Source organism: Dendronephthya gigantea, unplaced genomic scaffold (assembly GCF_004324835.1).
Source record: "Dendronephthya gigantea isolate DGI-Jeju-01 unplaced genomic scaffold, DenGig_1.0 000004F, whole genome shotgun sequence".
In the NCBI taxonomy this organism is placed as follows: domain Eukaryota; kingdom Metazoa; phylum Cnidaria; class Anthozoa; order Malacalcyonacea; family Nephtheidae; genus Dendronephthya; species Dendronephthya gigantea.
Genome location: NW_021163014.1, coordinates 3,171,491 through 3,188,458, shown reverse-complemented (window position 1 = coordinate 3,188,458; position 16,968 = coordinate 3,171,491). Strand labels below are relative to the sequence as shown.

General features: G+C 36.8%; 1 long non-coding RNA gene and 1 other non-coding gene across 3 annotated transcripts; both read left to right on the top strand.

Annotated features, from left to right (window-relative positions):
• Nucleotides 1–817: 817 nt before the first annotated feature.
• On the top strand, nucleotides 818–13,780 carry LOC114515689. Of its 2 annotated transcripts, none has more exons than XR_003686232.1 (3): nucleotides 818–906; nucleotides 12,682–12,852; nucleotides 13,200–13,780. It is a non-coding gene; the product is annotated as an uncharacterized LOC114515689 (long non-coding RNA). The 2 variants fall into 2 exon arrangements; XR_003686231.1 differs by lacking the exon at nucleotides 818–906 and adding an exon at nucleotides 4,222–4,310.
• On the top strand, nucleotides 9,692–9,764 carry Trnaa-agc. The gene has a single exon. It is a non-coding gene; the product is annotated as a tRNA-Ala (tRNA).
• Nucleotides 13,781–16,968: the final 3,188 nt, after the last annotated feature.

The window sequence follows — 16,968 nt, the reverse complement described above, 5'->3', positions numbered from 1 at the left end:
TTACATCTAAACATGACGATTTGCCTAAATTTCCGTCGTGCTCGGGGGCCTGGGACTCAGGAACCGAGTTCTTGTCAAATATAATATAATCAATTGTAATTTTACTTCGATCTTCCAATAACGCAAAATATTTTGAGAAAAACTCGCCCAGTTGCTACAGCCATACACAACGCACCGTTCCCGCATTTTTTTCTTGAAAAGCGCAAACTATATCGCCAGTGAAACTCTTCATGTTTACATTATAAAAGACGGCGTGTTTGCAAATCATTCCTGAGTCCCAGTCCCCCCAACCGACGTATTTTCGAAACTATTTAATTATATCAAAAAGGGTTGTAGAACTTATAAACTAATTTTTCAAGCTCTATTTAAATCCGTAAAGATCCCACAAGTGATATAGGCACTTTAACCGGTTTGAAGATCTCCACGAAAAGTCCCCATGGAACTTCATTTGCCTGGTTGTACACAAAATTTTCAATTATGTTAATTTAAAGACACTGCATGTCTTCAAAGCTATACAACACCATTTTTAAATGCATATTTGTGGTCTAATTTTCGCAGAAAACCTTTCATCGAGCGGCCAACAGCGATGCTAGAAAATAATATGCTGTACGTTTTGAAAAAGATTCCCTCGCACTGTGAATGCTGTGTATATACGTAGTGCTTAAAATTCTTAAATGAAAAAATCATGTTCCCATTCGTATTTGCACAGCATCGAGTGCCGGAAAAGGAAACATGCGCTACGTCTTCCGTCTCAGCAACAACCTTACAATTAAAAGACGTTAAGAATTGACATTAATTCATTCCGCTAAAAATTTTCTCGTTGACAACATTAATCTCGATTATTCCTGCCGCAAACGACATTTTCATTGCGAATTCTTCATCTTTCTTCGTGGTTGCATTGAAGAGGTTTGTTATATGTGAATACTATATTAATTTTTAAATGGTAATATGATTGCATTTTCCCGTTTAATGTACGTTATACTGGTCAGATTAATCCATTCCAGGCAATAGCTATATAATTCCAATATTCAAGGAGCAATATAGGCTAACGGAATTCAGCCAACCAATTCAACGCAATTTGTAACTTTGCATTTTCTAAGAAATATAGAGTAGAAGTTTTTGTGGAAGTATTTACCTTACAGCTATTTGCAAGTTTTTATGACGTTTGTTTACGTTTCAAACTTTTGGGTTTAACCGGAAACGTCAAAATGTTAAACTATAAACCAACTAAACCAATCACGTTACACTGTGATAGTTCGACAGTTTTGACAGTTTCCGCTCAACTGTCGAAATATCACAGTGAAACCTGGTTGGTTTAGAGTTTAACATTCAAAGTTTCCGGTTAAACCCAAAAGTTTGAACGTAAGCTAACGTGATAAAAACTTCACAGTTAGCGGTGGCTTGCAAATAACTGCATTATTTGTTTTATTATGGCTGGTTTTCAATAAAAGTTGTATCCAATTCAAAAATATAACAATGAAATTAGTTGAAATTCTACACGAAATAACTTCCACCCTAGCCTATATAAGTTATTGATTTTAAAGTATAAAAGTTTTGCTTTAGTTTCGAATTGCAAAGATATAATTATATAACAGAGATCAGCATTCCAGCTTAAGTGGGATTACTGGACTATGTTGACATTCTATGAAACATGATTGTAATATCTACATAATAATATTGATTACGCTATTGCCTATTGATGGACTTCATGCTAAGTGGTCTTTCCTCTTTCTTTCAAATGTCAATGGTCAACACTGACTTGTGCTGCGAAAATGCACGTATTGTAGCTACAGAATATGCGGACTTTTTCACGCACCCTGTATTGTTGATTCTAATAATTGATTCGCGTTATTTTTATACCGACAGCATGTGTAAAGTTACGCAGTGTTAGACTACAAGGAAAGGAAAACTAGACCTATACCCTATACTTATTTGGGCTGGATTTTCGTTGTATAATGCTGGCTTTAATATATCATTACCAGAAATTTGCGACATGTTATTTGTATATTAGGTAATGCCGGGAATAGGTGAGGGTAAATCAATAATGATTTTTGACACTTTACTCGATGCAGGAATATTCTAGTGGTTTAAAGTGTCTTAATTTCGAGTGGTATTATACACATTTGAAGTGTGTATAATACCACTCGAAATGAAGACCCTTAATTTAAACCACTAGAATATACCTGCATCGAGTGAAGTGCCAAAAATCATATAGGAAAACAGTATTAATACTTGGGCACACAAAGTCATGCAATTGGTAGAATTTAAATGCCTGACAGTTTGTTTATATTACTGACCAAGCGTGGGTCTTGACTAAGATTAGAATTCTAGATGGATATGGATATAGAACAGCTGTTTAGAAACGTTTTGGTAACCGAATCTTTTCCCTTGGGTATTTCTGCAGTCTTCAAATTTAAAAATATATTGCTCAAAATGTTGGCCGTGTTCTCTCAACGAGCTTATAAAATCGCTCACATTCTTACGAACATTTCCATTCAGATTGTTGATCAATTAGCGTGTAATATACCAAGAGATTTTGTTAAAGATATTGTCTTTCGTGTTCCTCATAAGGCAGTTAAACCATACAAAGCTGACATACACATTTGAACGCAGCCAGTTGGGAGAACGTAGTAACACCCAAGGTAAGTAATTCGATCATCAAAACGTTGCAAAACCCCTGTTCTATTGATCCAGAGGCCGGCAAAAAGTGGGCAACATCCAGGGCAACGGAATTTTTAGGTGTACTTTGCTATATGTATTTTATAGTAAATGTTAATGGTCATAATTGTTGAAAGTTGAATGCAAATTAGTATAATCTATCTATACACATTAACCACGCTTGCTCTTGTCAACTACCTCTGTAGCTCAGTGGCAATAGCATTGTACCGGCATCGCAAAAGCGTAGGTTCGATTCCTGCTCATACTCATTTTTCCATCAACTGTTCCTGGCTTGAATTTGAAGTGTGTATAATACTGTTTTCCTAGCTGCATAATTATATCAATTTATCTTCTTCCCTTTCAGCAAAATAGCGATCATCATTTAAGTCCATTAATTTTATAATCGCTTTTAAATTAAATGTGTCTGTCACTGTTTGATCGGTATATTTGTCCATAATAATGTGCCAAGTACATCTATAACGAGCCAGAAGGTTTCTCTTTCCTGATTTTACAAGACCTATTTTGCATCGTGTGCTTGTAAACATGAGCTGTATTAGAAGAGCAGCGATCCATTGAAGATACTTAAATTAATTGTCATGTAGTGACAATGAACTAAGTGACATTATTTACATTCTGCAATTATAGAGTTTATTCCTGTTCGCGACTGAGACAATGTCAAGATATGAAGCAAACGAGTTGAAGGCATGTCTTTCTAATATTAAACATTCGTTCTATTTCAGTATAATTTGTTTAATATTTTACTGAGCACTAATTTATGTATGCTTTTGTAAAAAGGACCTGCTTAAGATTAATATGTTTTGACTGCATGCACTTAGCTTCATTCTACTCTTCCCTGGCTATAAGTGGCAGCGGTTTTGTAATTGTTTCATTCACCTTGTTTGTTTGTGAACAACGTGCCTGATTATTTAATTTTGATATCAACATTGCAAGGCGTCAATGTTTTTCTTTCCGTCTTCCGGTGAATTATTCACCGAACTGACTCATGTATAATACCCATTTCCGCGTACGAGCTTCCCTATGAATTGGGAGGAGAACATGCATAAACTATACCCTCGACTTAAAATTGGCGATGACAGCTGCTTATAACCGGCTTGAGGTTCTCCACGAAAAGTCCCAAACTTCATTTTCCCGGTTGTTTTGAATTATGTTCAAAGATTTTCAATTATGTTCCTTTAAAATAAAATACACTGCATGTCTTCAAAGCTATATACAACACCATTTTTATATGCATGATTGTGGTCGAATTTTTGCAGAAAACATATCAGCGAGCGGGATACAGCACTACTAGAAAATAATTTGCTGTACGTTTTGAAAAAGATTCCATGGCATTGTGAATGCTGCATGTGTATATACGTAGTGCTCAGGACTAGTGCTTAAAATTCTTAAATGAAAAAAATTATGTGCCCATTCGCACTTGCACAGCATTGAGTGCCGGAAAAGGAAGCATGCGCTACGTCTTCCGTTTCAGCAACAACCTTACAATTAAAAGACGATAGGAATTGACATTAATTCATTCCGCTAAAAATTTTCTCTTTGACAACATTAATCTCGATTATTCCTGCCGCAAACGACATTTTTCATTGCGAATTCTTGATCTTCCTTCGTGGTTGCAGTGAAGAGTTTTGTTATAGGTGAATACCATATATTAATTTTTTAGTGGTCATATGATGGCACTTTTACATTGAATCGGTTAGTCAGATTAACCCTTTCAAAGTCAAATACGGCTAATTGCAAGATTTATCCTGCAAAACAACAGAATTCAACCACAACTTGTTTAACATTGTTTTTATATGAAATAGAGTAGAACTTATCGCAGAAGTAACTGTAGAAGTATTTACCTTATTATATATTTTATTATAGCAATTACTGCACTATTTTTTGCTGCTTTCGGTTTCGCATACTTATTTACCACATTTCATGCAGTAAACGTTGTATGGAATTCAAAAATATAATTTCCTCCCTATACATGCATGCATGTGTATACTATTATTGATTTTAAAGAATAAAGATTTTTGCTTTAGTTTCGAAAACAAACAGAAATCAGCACACCAGCAGAATTCATACGATCGGTATTATACGTAGATTAAGTTCGAGTTATAATCTATAAACTCAATAGTATAATACTATCCAGAAATCTATAGCATGCGAGGCGGTAGAAGTGCAGCTACGGTTCAGTCATAATTTATAGCGGTTCGATTGCTGTTAACCGATAATGATCTGGTGTGTTTAAATTACCTGAAGTATTATCTTAAGTAACAATAAACTATTTGCATCATTGGTTTCTATTTCTCAATTATGCATATACATGTTGATCCATGCTGCTAGATTGAATGTATGTTTGGCTAAAGGCGGTGTTACACTATGCAATTTTCCTTGCAACCTGCAGTGCAATTATAATTTCGAGGGATGTTAATTAGTAAAGAGTGTTCGGAATGTACCCGCACACTAGAAGAATATACCGCAGCGCTAATTCCGCTGCGAAGAATTTAAGCGTTTTCGGCGCAGGTCGTGTTTCCCGCAACCTAGGTTGTTATTGGCTTATTGCCGCCAATTTATTTCGCGCCTAAACAAAATGGCGGACACGTCAGACTCCGAGGATGAAGTTAACGAATATATTTTGGTAACTTTCTTGCTTCTCCGTCGTAATCGAAGACGTAGAAGGCCAGCCAACAGGAAAACATGGAGCAAGTCATGGATAAAACGCAGAAAGACACTAGGCATGTACGCTAATTTAGTGCAGGAACTCAATGCCGAAGACCCATTACAGTTTCGAGCTTTCCACCGGCTTGATAAAGAGTCATTCTTTGACGTCCTGGCTGTGGTTCAGCCTTTTATTACAAAGCAGGATACGATTTTGAAGCCTGCGATATCAGCTAATGAAAGATTATCATTGACTCTTCGGTTTCTTGCAACTGGTATGTCTTTGATACAGTGTTTAATAGGTTGTAATAGTCCCTAATTTATTGTGAACCTGTCCATGATCCATCTAGTCTTATTTTGACATTGGGAAAATTATGGTGGAAAATTGAAAAGTATCCTATCTATAAGTAAATATATTCTCAAATCTGATTAGATTTTCCTTGCCTTAATTTTTTCTAAACCAATCCCAATTCAATCCATTTTATAGTTTTGAACTTATTTTTTAGGAGAATCCTTTGAAAGTTTATCCATGCAGTACAGAGTTGGCAGTAGAACAGTTTTGGCCATTGTTGAAGAAACAACTAAGGCAGTCAATCTAGCAATGAAGGATATCTATTTAAAGGTAAACAAAGATGGGTTTCTTAACAATGTACATTTAATATAACATTTAATATACTTTTGCAAAAAAATAACAGAACAGTTACTGGCACTATTTCCTCTATCAAATATTTGTCCAAATGAAAAAGAGATTAGTAAGTGAACCCAAATTTACAAAGTATAAAGTCTAGTTGAGTCATTTGCTGGATGTTCTTGAGAATAACAACCATGATTATTATTGTAAATCTGCTGGGATCCCCAGTTGTTGTAGTTGCATGCTAATGACCGAGACTGGGTTGATGCGGAATTTTGTGATGAGAACATTCCTGCTTGTGCTTGGAATATTATTTCATTTATTTTGAGCTGGGCAACTGCACGTTCTCTAGGCTGAAGATCTGATAGGGTTTTTACTATATACTGCCCATATGCGGAATTTTTTCTTGATTTGTCAGAGGACATGTCTTCTTTGTAGATTTTTGAGAATTTTCAGTAATTTCTTCATCCTCATTTTCATTCTCATGTAATAACAGGTCATCATCAATTCCACCAGAGTCGTCAATGCTAATTGGTGTAAATGTGCTACTTTGTGTAGGAGTGCTGCATCTTGGAGAAGTTATAACAATATACCTTTACTGTCGAGTATCGTCGTGGAAGTAAACACGGAAATGCGGACGCTCTGTCCCGAAGGCCATGTCTGGATCTCGGGTGCAATTACTGCGATCATCGGGAAGAAGAAAACAGAGTGAACGCGCAAAGTGGTCGACAGCTGAGTGCTCTCGATGCAACGTTGTTGAGACCAGAGAGTAGTTCATCAGTTGAAGAAATCTGGAATGCTCAAGGGAACGATGGAGATGTTGGTCCTGTGTTGAAGTGGTTAGAATGTAGTTTAGAACGCCCGGATTGGCCTATCGTGGCGCCAAGCAGTAAAGCAACGAAGGTGTTATGGGCGCAATGGGACAGTCTACGTATTCGTGAAGGGTGCTTGTGTCGTGAATGGGAAGGACCAAGAGAAAAATTGAATCGTTGGCAATTAATTGTACCAAAAACGTTAAGGGAGGAAGTTTTACAACAGCTCCATGGTAACAAAACCGTTGGTCATTTTGGAGTGAAGAAGACGGTCAATCGATTGAAAGAAAGATTCTATGGGCCGCAATGTGCTACGGATGTAAAACAGTGGTGCAGCCGATGCGACGAGTACCCAGCAAAGAAAGGCCCTCAGAGGAAGGCTAAGGCGCCTTTGAAGTTATATTTGGTCGGAACCCCCATGGAACGTGTTGTGATAGATGTAATGGGTCCGTTTCCGATGACTACGTGGAGAAATAAATATTTGCTGGTAGCAATGGACTATTTTACTAAGTGGCCAGAGGCGTATCCTCTTCAGACCCAGGAAGCAAAAACTGTAGCAGAAGTCCTGGTTCGACAATTTTTTTGTAGATTTGGAATACCCCTTGAGTTACACGCGGACCAGGGAAGAAATTTCGAGTCAATTTTGATCAAAGAAGTATGTAATCATTTGGGAATAAGAAAAACCAGAACCACACCTTATCCACAGTCCGATGGCATGGTGGAACGTTCAAACAGAACATTTGCCACTCAACTTTCCATGTATGTAAGTGAAAATCAATCCGACTGGGATAAACATGTGGACACCATGTTGATGGCCTATAGAACTGCTGTCCACGAGTCTACGGGACAAACTCCAGCTAAATTGATGATGGGGCGGGAAATCCGAATACCTGTTGATCTAATGATTGGACTGCCTCCGGAGAAAACCAAAGAGTTCCAAGCTGAATATGTGCAGCAATTAAGTGACAGTTTGGAGCGTGCTTACTCCATTGCAAGAGATAGGTTACGGATCACGATGGAACGCATGCAAAATCAATATGACGTTGATGCATCGAAAAACAACGAAAAAAAGGACTTTCTCCGATGAATTGAATGGAAAAGTCCTTATACGGTGGTGAAGAGGATCAACGATTTGGTGTACAGGATCCAAGCTGGAAAGCGTTGTAAGGCGATAGTTGTTCATAGAAACAGATTGCACAGATACGTTAGTTCGCATCCACAAACGTGGCTAAAAGATTCAGAACCAGAAGAAGAACATATGAACGATAAATCCCAGCAGACTGACTTTGAACAGGACCTTTCAGGGCAGTTAAGAGATGTGCTATCTACAATTAACAAGAACATGCCGCGAAGGGGTACTAACTAGATCAGAACTATAACCAAATCTTCGAGACGAAGATTTCTAAGGGAGGGGGTGATGTCATGAGTTTATATGTAAATAGCGTGTGCCTATATGTAAATAGCGTGTGCCTATATGTAAATAGGAGTGCCTATATGTAGTGAGATGATTGCACATATATTCTGCGAGATGTAGAACATAGACGGTGATTTTGGAGGCGTAACAATATGTTGACACTCTATGAAACACGATGCTCGACACTCGAAACATTCTGGTCAACACTGACTTGTGATACAATATTGCACGTATTTTTAAAATATGCGGGCTTTTTTACACACTCTGTGTTGCTGATTTTAAAGATTGTAAAGTTACGCAGTGTTTGGACAACAAGTCAAGCAAAACATGACCTGTAGTCTACGCGCATGCATGGACTATAGATTTTCGTTGTATAAACGAAATGTTTGTCTTTGATATACTGTACCTTTTGAAAAAATCATCTGGCATGGTGAATGCTGTACGTGTATACTACATTATATAGCGCAGTGAAAGTGGTTTGTTATAGGTGAATACTAGACTAATTTTTAAATTGTCATATATTATATGATTGCATTTTTACGTTTAATAATTCCAAGATTTAACCAGCAAAACAACACAATTCAACCACAACTTGTAACATTGATTTTTCTATGAAATAGAGTAAAAGTTATTGCATAAGTAACTGTGGAAGTATTTACCTTATGATTTACTTTATTTGAGCAATCACTGCTTTATTTTTTGCTTCTTTCCGCTTTTACGTGTTTCCAAATTATTATTATGATATAAGATTTACAGTACGCGCCGGCGCGTACTGATTGGTCGCGAAGCGTGTTTCTATATTATGTTATAACTGTATAGAAACAAGGGACTTTTCCCGCCAAAATTGACAAGAGAAGTAATATGTAATGAGAATTTGCAATTGAATCGAATTATAATATTTATACAAAATCTTTTTTTAGTTATATTATAAAAGAAATAAAATCTTTTTATATCTTAATTATTTAACGAATTCGTCAACAAAGGATACCAAAAATGCGAAAAAACTACGTTCTTTTGATTTGATAACCTAACTTTTAAATAATATGACATATAAATTATAAGGATTTCGACTTTTATGCGCGTGTACAGTGGGGTTCAAAAGTCTAAATTCAGTCGATAATTTTTCTTATATTACGATAATTTACAACAAATGCATGATATCTTGTCAGTTGGAGATTGATTTGTTGATCTGAACTTGTGTAGTAATTTTTATGATACTATAATGCTTCCTATAGATATCTCGTTATTCTCATGGTATATTGGTATTTACGTTGAATAAGAGATGCGTATTATTCTTTTTGTGGGCCAAAGATGGAGGAGAGAGGGCCTTTGCAAAAGCGGGAGGGAAGTCTTTGCAAAGACTCAGGTGTGTATATTAAATGTACATGTACATACATACATGTACATTTAATATTATACACACTTGAGTCTTTGCATTATCACTATCAATTTAAGACGCACAGATATGGAAGGGACTAGACTGAGTTCCGAAATATCAACTATTCGAACCGTCTTGACCTTGTAGCTCAGTTGGAAGAACATTGGACTAGCAAACCAAAGGTCGCGGGTTCAATTCCCACCGTGGTCAAGCTAATTTTTCAGCTTACCCGGTTGGTGACTCCGAGTAGCAACATCACATGTACAAAATTAATACAGTAACGTTCGGACACGGTGCAGTGTAGCAAACCAATCGTAGGGCAAGCTTTTGCCACGTGAGATACGGTGCGACACGGTGGCCTGGTTTTGATTGCGCAATAAGTATGATAAACAATTAAAGTTCGATACTTCTTGACTTCGAACTCGGATATAGTTTATACATAACCAGTGGCGTAGCCAGCCTGACGATTTTGTCCCGCTATGTAAATTTCGAGTTATTACAATTATTCATGTCTTTAGAAATCTATTGTTTTCACAGTCAGTGAACATAAAAGTATTAACATAGCGGGACAAATCGACAGGCTGGCTACGCTACTGTACATAACACGTTAAACTGGTCTTTTCGCTGCATCCTGGCTGAATCGAATGCATTACTACATGAATCCATCGAAATTTCTCAAAAGCAAATCTAAGCGAACATATTTCAGGGGAAATATTGCTCTTCAGGCTACAACATGATGGAATTATTAAGAAAGGCTTCGCTCGTTCGCGTTATAAAATCGCAACGAGAATTTTTAAACTGCTATTTCCCGAGAGACAAATACTGAAAATTTTAGTTAATGTCCTTGTAAGGGAAGACTTTTAAGTTTTATATCGAACTATGATACAAATTTGCTTTGCGCTGTAATCTTTGAATAATTTGTGTATGCTAATTTCACGTTATGTTGAGCGTGAATGAAATATCAGTAAATACCTTATCAAAAATTTTGAAAATTGTTTTGTAGGTTTATGAAAGTACAGGGATTTACAATATTCGCTGAAGGATATTGTACCGTGTTTGATGAATATTTAATTTGTTTGGCGCGTTTTGTTTTTTCACTGGTAGAACCAAAACTCAGAAAATGTTAGTCAGTTCGGAGTTTAAAATTTGGAAATTTTCCAGGGTCCATAGCCCTTTCGCCCCCCCCCCTTCCCCGCTATTGGAAAATTTTTAGTCCTATATGAGACGGTCAGATTTTGGGCTGGACCTGCGCCTGTTGATGGGATTTCTCGAAAAATTGAAAGAAATTGAGATAAGGTTATAATTATGTGTCGAACGAAAATCGGCGAGAGCAAGGACCAAGGGCCATTCCTGCAAAGGAAAATGGAAAGAAAGCAGAAAGAAAACCAGTGGACTGTCCTTAATCAATGGTGGAATAGAATTGAACCAGTAATCCTAACAAAACTGGTTCACTCTATCCCACAAAAGTCAAAGCTGTTTTCAAACGTAAAAGACGTGATAGACGTGAAATTTGTGTTATACCCTACTGGTTCTGCCCTATTCCACCATTAGGGAGATTTAGTATGAGGACGTGAAGGTCAAAGACGACGTCAAAATGGCGAGAAAACGGCGTGGCATGCCAATATTTGGGCCATCACGCCATTTATTCGCCATTTTCACGTCGTCTTTGACGTTCACGTCCTCATGCCCTATTGATTAAGGACGGCCGACTGGTTCTCCTTCTCCTTTCTTTCCATTTTCCTTTCCAGTAGCCAGGAATAGCCCTTGCATGGTCTCGCAGATTCTCATTTAATCGAATAGAAACTTCAGTCACAAAACAGATCAACATATCCAGTCTCCAACTCACAAGATATCTTTTTTTGTAAACTATCGTAATTATAAGAAAAATTATCGACTGGCCTCAGACTTTTGATCCCGACTGTATGTGCGTATCAAAAACGCGATAAGTGGAAAGCATGCGGAGCTCTTACATCACAATAACAATCCTATAAAAGTTCACAAGATATATATAACAGGTGGCCACCGGGAATTTGGATCCCTTAGACAGTCGGTAGCATCTATAGCTTTGATAGTTTGCAGTGGCGTAACCAGCTCGACAATTTAGTCATGCTATACTAATATTTTGGCGTTCATTCACTGTGAAAACAATGAATTTCTAAATAAATGAGTAATGATAATAACATAAAATTGGCAAAGCATGACTAAATCGTTAGGCTGGGTACGCCACTATTAGTTTGAAGCTTGAAAGTGTCCATAAAGTGCCTGCTTATAATGGCATAATGCAGCATGATCGGGCTATGTTTTTTACCGATGACTATTTTTTACCGATCAAATCATTATTAGCAATAATTATTAGCTATAGACTGATTTCAGCTTTCACTAATAATAATAATAATAATAATAATAATAATAATAATGGTTTATTAACAGTACTTCCACAGAGTGGCTCTTCGCCTGTTAATTCTACTAATATACTATATCTAAAATTCTAAAACACTCTGTTCTTATAAAAGTTTATTTGGTCGGGCTAGTTCAGTAAAATAATTGTGTTCTTGGTTTGAAATGACTTTGCGTTGCTGCATGCATGTATCTGTATTTTTTTCTAGTAATATTAAATAAATAAATTATATGTTATTTACCGGCTGCGAGGTCCAGATATAAAAATATTTTTCCCGAGGTATGAAAAACGACCCAAGGCCACAGGCTGAGGGACCTTTTTGAGACCAAGGGGAAATATTTTCTATCCGTATCGACCAAAACAGTAGATAACGTATTTATTTTTTTACGAAAAGCGGTGTTCGGTCGTATTAATATTGTGTAGTCAGACTCAGCAATGGCCACAAAAACATAAACAATTAAAACCTGAACTGGTTAATTTACTAAAATTCACTTGAATGCGCGATTTTCTTCTTTTAATAGATGTGAACGAGTGGTTTAATTACTGATATTTAAATATGGGCTCTTATACATCAGAGCATGCGTAACTAATTATTCGTTAGCATCCGTTAAAAGAAGAAAATCGCACATAAAATCGCAGCAAAAATCGCAAGTGTAAGCGAGCCTTTAATGGTATTTTTATAGACTGCGTGGATCTGTATGCAATAAAAATAACTGATATATTTTTTAGTCCTTGAAAGCTGATTGAAGAAGGAGAAAGTGATGAAAAGCCACACAGTTGCCCTCATTCTCCTTGTTTTTGTTCTTATTCAATGTACTTTCATCGAATCTTGGTTTTGGCGTCGCCGTCGCCGTCGACAAAGCAGTTGCACGTACCCTATTTCAAAATACGGGAATAATGGTAGGATACTTTATAATGCTTAACTTATTAGAAAATAATTATGTACTGCGTTGTGCGTAGTTGCAGATTCTTACAATTCCCGTCGTCAGCGTCACAAACGCGTTCGTTGATAAATAGGTACATGTAGATGCATTTTATAGTGCATTCATTTGATGATAAGGAGTTTTTTGGTGAATTTTGTACTCCAAAGTCCAACGACTACGAGTTTTGGCTGATAGCGCAAGCAAACAACGCGCGAGATTAACGAATCACGGTGTTTACTTGTAAAGCTTCCTGATAACAAAAATAAAATCACAAATATGCAAAAGAAAACTCTCTGCTAAAACAACCTAATATGCATTTTATAGGTCAACGAAGTGACTATTTTTATGGCACAACAAGTCTCTTTAAAGGAAGAAAACGAGTTTTTCAAGTAAGCCCATGGAAACTTCGCCATAGCTTGATCATGTTCCGTGGAAAGATATTTGAGTGGGGTTTGGGAAGTCCGAAAACCTACAAAATGAATAGGAGCCCAAGTCATTGTAAAATACGCTGGAATTGGGGTAGTAAAGGCACGAGCAAATGCCGCTTGAGCGATGCAGAGACCTGGACCCGAAATTATCGTAGGCGCTACGGCAGGTTTAGGCTGTTCAGGAACAACTGTCATTACTTCGTTAACCGATTGATAAAATACTTGGACAAAGATTGCGGGCGTTGAGAACCAAATATTGATACGGACGATTATGATTAACGGACAACATAAAATTTACCCTTCATACATCTATTCAAGTATAGCATTTCCTCATTTAGTAACTAGCACTAGCAAATAGCAAACGTAAACCTGTAACACGCATGTAGTAATTGAAAGCATTTTTTAATGATAGCAAAGTATATAATGATAACTATTTCTTCTTTGCAAAGCCATGTATCCTTAAGGCATCATCAATAAAGAAATGTAGAGAATAATACCATCATATCCATCCGCAGTTGGATTTCCATCCAAAAAGCTCTTTGTCTATAGCCAAAAACGCCTGGTTACTTTCGTGCAGGCATGCTTGGCCAGAAGAATATTGTGGTCAATTGAATCATCCGCAGTTCATGAATAGGACATGGATACCGTCGAACATCTCTTGGATATGGAAGTAAGGGTAGACAACGACCTCTTATGAAGGTTAAGCTCTAGTATTGACGAAAGTTGAAATTTGGGGGGGAGGGATCTAAGTTATAGGACAGATTTTCTGCGTGATAGTAAGATGGATTATTTTCATTAACCTATGCCACCAACCACAATAACTTGCATGGGCCATTAGTGCTAATTCGTTTGCATAACTTCGAAGATACCACGGAGGACTATTGTTCACTGTGGCTTTCTTAAGCTGAGTGTCTCAGGGCTTAGTTGACTTGGGCAATGGAAGGTTAAGATGGGTTAGTATCCTAAATAGATGTTCCATACCTTGAATCTTTAAAAGATACAATTTAGCTCCTAACTAAAGGCTATGTTGCACGGTGCAACTTTTTTGCAATTTCCAATGCAATTCTACTTTTAAGAGATGTTAATTAGTTAAGAGTCTTTAAAATATAAGTTAAGAAACGCCATGGAGTGAAATAAAGACAAATGTTCGGTAGTTGCCAAATTTACATCTCTCAAAAGACGAATTGCATAGCAAGTTGCAGGAAAAATTGCACCTTATAACAGGGCCTTTAGGCTTGGTAAAACATTTTCGAACTCTATCAGCCATTTCAATTAAACTGAGTTAATGATTTTTCGGTAACAAAGGTCGTGGGTCCCTGGCAGTTGCCGCTAATCTAAAAATCAATTTATGCCCTTTGTTGCACCCTTCAGCCTTGGATTTATGTTATCTACGTCTCATCGTTTTCCCTAATCCTAAAAGCAATGCTTTGCGCATAAATTAGGTATATTAATGGTCATCCAGGCGGTAGCTAGAAAATTAATTAGGAAGGATTTAGACTCTTGGGAAAACAGCACTGACCATTTCCCTCGGTAGCATACATTAAGTGTTATTTTTATATAGGTGCTGTTATTTTTACATAGGTGCTATTTTTATATAGGTGCTGTGTATTTTAAATGTGATTGGTTTATTCATAGTCACTTTAAATAAATGCAACGTTTACCGCAAGGAAAACAAGTAAAAAATTGTTGCCCGCATATTGTCATAAGAATGTAAATTGGCACATCTTCGCACTCTGACCCACACGCAGGGCATTTTCTCGCCTTATGGTTTCTGCCACAATTTCTGCAGTCTAAATTTCTCCTGTCCACCATGCCGTCTTTGTTCTGTTTACTTCCGAAGACTTTTATCGCTTTCCTTCCGCCCTTTGTTTACGGCATTGACTTCGTATTCCCCATGGAAAAATTTCTATTTGTTGCTATAAGTGACTTCATGCGAACGACAAAATCAACAGCTTTACCTAACGATAGTTCAGACCCTTCTCTTAATTAAAAGTCTATCACTTACTTTGTCAGATTGAACTCTAGCAACTAATTGACTTGTTATCAAATCGTTTTGTTACAGGGCTGAGAGGTTTGAATATTTTTCGAACAAAATATTTGGAATAATTTGTTCTGAAACTATAAATTATTATCTAGCATAGCAAATTATAACCGAACTACTATAATACACTGGCGGACAAAAAAAAACTGCTCAAAGCAAGTTAAAATGCTTTCAACTGATCGTGAGCGTAACTGCATGTCCCTGTAACAACATATACGAGTAAAATCAATATAGACTAAATTACATGCTATAATTGCTATTTGAAATATTAATATTTTGTTGACCCTCCTTTGACAGCTTTACATGCAAGAAGGGGCATACTTTCTGTTAAGGTGGTAATCTTAGTTAAAGGAAATTCATCTTAGGACGCTTTGTGGATTAATTCATCTCTTGTACTGTCCCCTTGACATTGCCCCACAGATTTTCAATGGCGTTAAGGCCTTTTGAATGTGCAGTCTAATCCATTTCTGTCACTCTCTCTTCCTTAAACCATTGCTTGACTATCTTGGAGGTGTATAAGGTTGTATTGCATTATTGAAAAGATCTAGAGAATTATCCAAAATGCCTGTGAAGCCCTCCCCTATATTTGCTTTTTTTTTATGAATTTTTGTCTGAGCAGTTCTTTTGACCGCTAGTGTATAAATTATTAAAATATTCATTGTTGCGATGGCATATGGTAAAACGCGGACTGGACTAAATTAATAAAACCCGGACTGGACTAAATTAGTAAAACGCGGACTGGACTAAATTAGTAAAACGCGGACTGAAATCGATAAAATTTCTTTAATTGTGATTTGATATAGCCTATAGTTTGCCCAAAAATCTCTCAATGCATGCCAGAAAACTGTTTTACCGAGAGCAATCCGTATGGTTCCGATCGACGTCGACGAAGGACGACGTCACTACGCGCCAATCGCTCCAAAATCAAAAATCTTGGTGCATGCTTGCGTCCATCGTTTAAACATGGAAGCAAGCTTTAAAATTCCGACATTGATAAAAAAGCTCAAACTAGGGTCCAAGGATAGTGCAAAGTTTTCATGCCCTGTAATACCTAAGCAACCAGACGTTTGACCAACATAAACATTTTGACTTATGCCAGTAAGAATATAATGAACCAGATTAAACATTAATCAAAAGGAAATTAAAGTACTCAAGTTACGTTAGTCGCGAATACTGTCACTATTAAATTATAATTTTAGTTGCCCGTGTAAACCAGGCGCGATTTTCTCAGTTTAGTCTCTTTTCTTCGTCGAACAACCGTGACTACATTCACTACATTAATATGATGGCACCAATTTACCCGTCATTTCATAAGAACAGCCAAAATAGTTGCCTTGTAAATAATGTAAATAAACCGCGGTGCAATATGTCTATGATACTCGACGGAACTTCGACGCGTAAATCGATACAAAACAACATACTTATTATCAATACTGTATACCACCAAATGATTTGATTACTACACAAAATGTCCGTTTTGTATAGGGTATCGACTTGCTGTCGACATAATATATATTCGTGTAAGAGATCGATCTATCAATATATAAACTAACCTCTTAGCTCTATTTATGGAATAAACCTTCCAAATTATATTTGTGTTGAATTGAATGCTCATAATTCATAA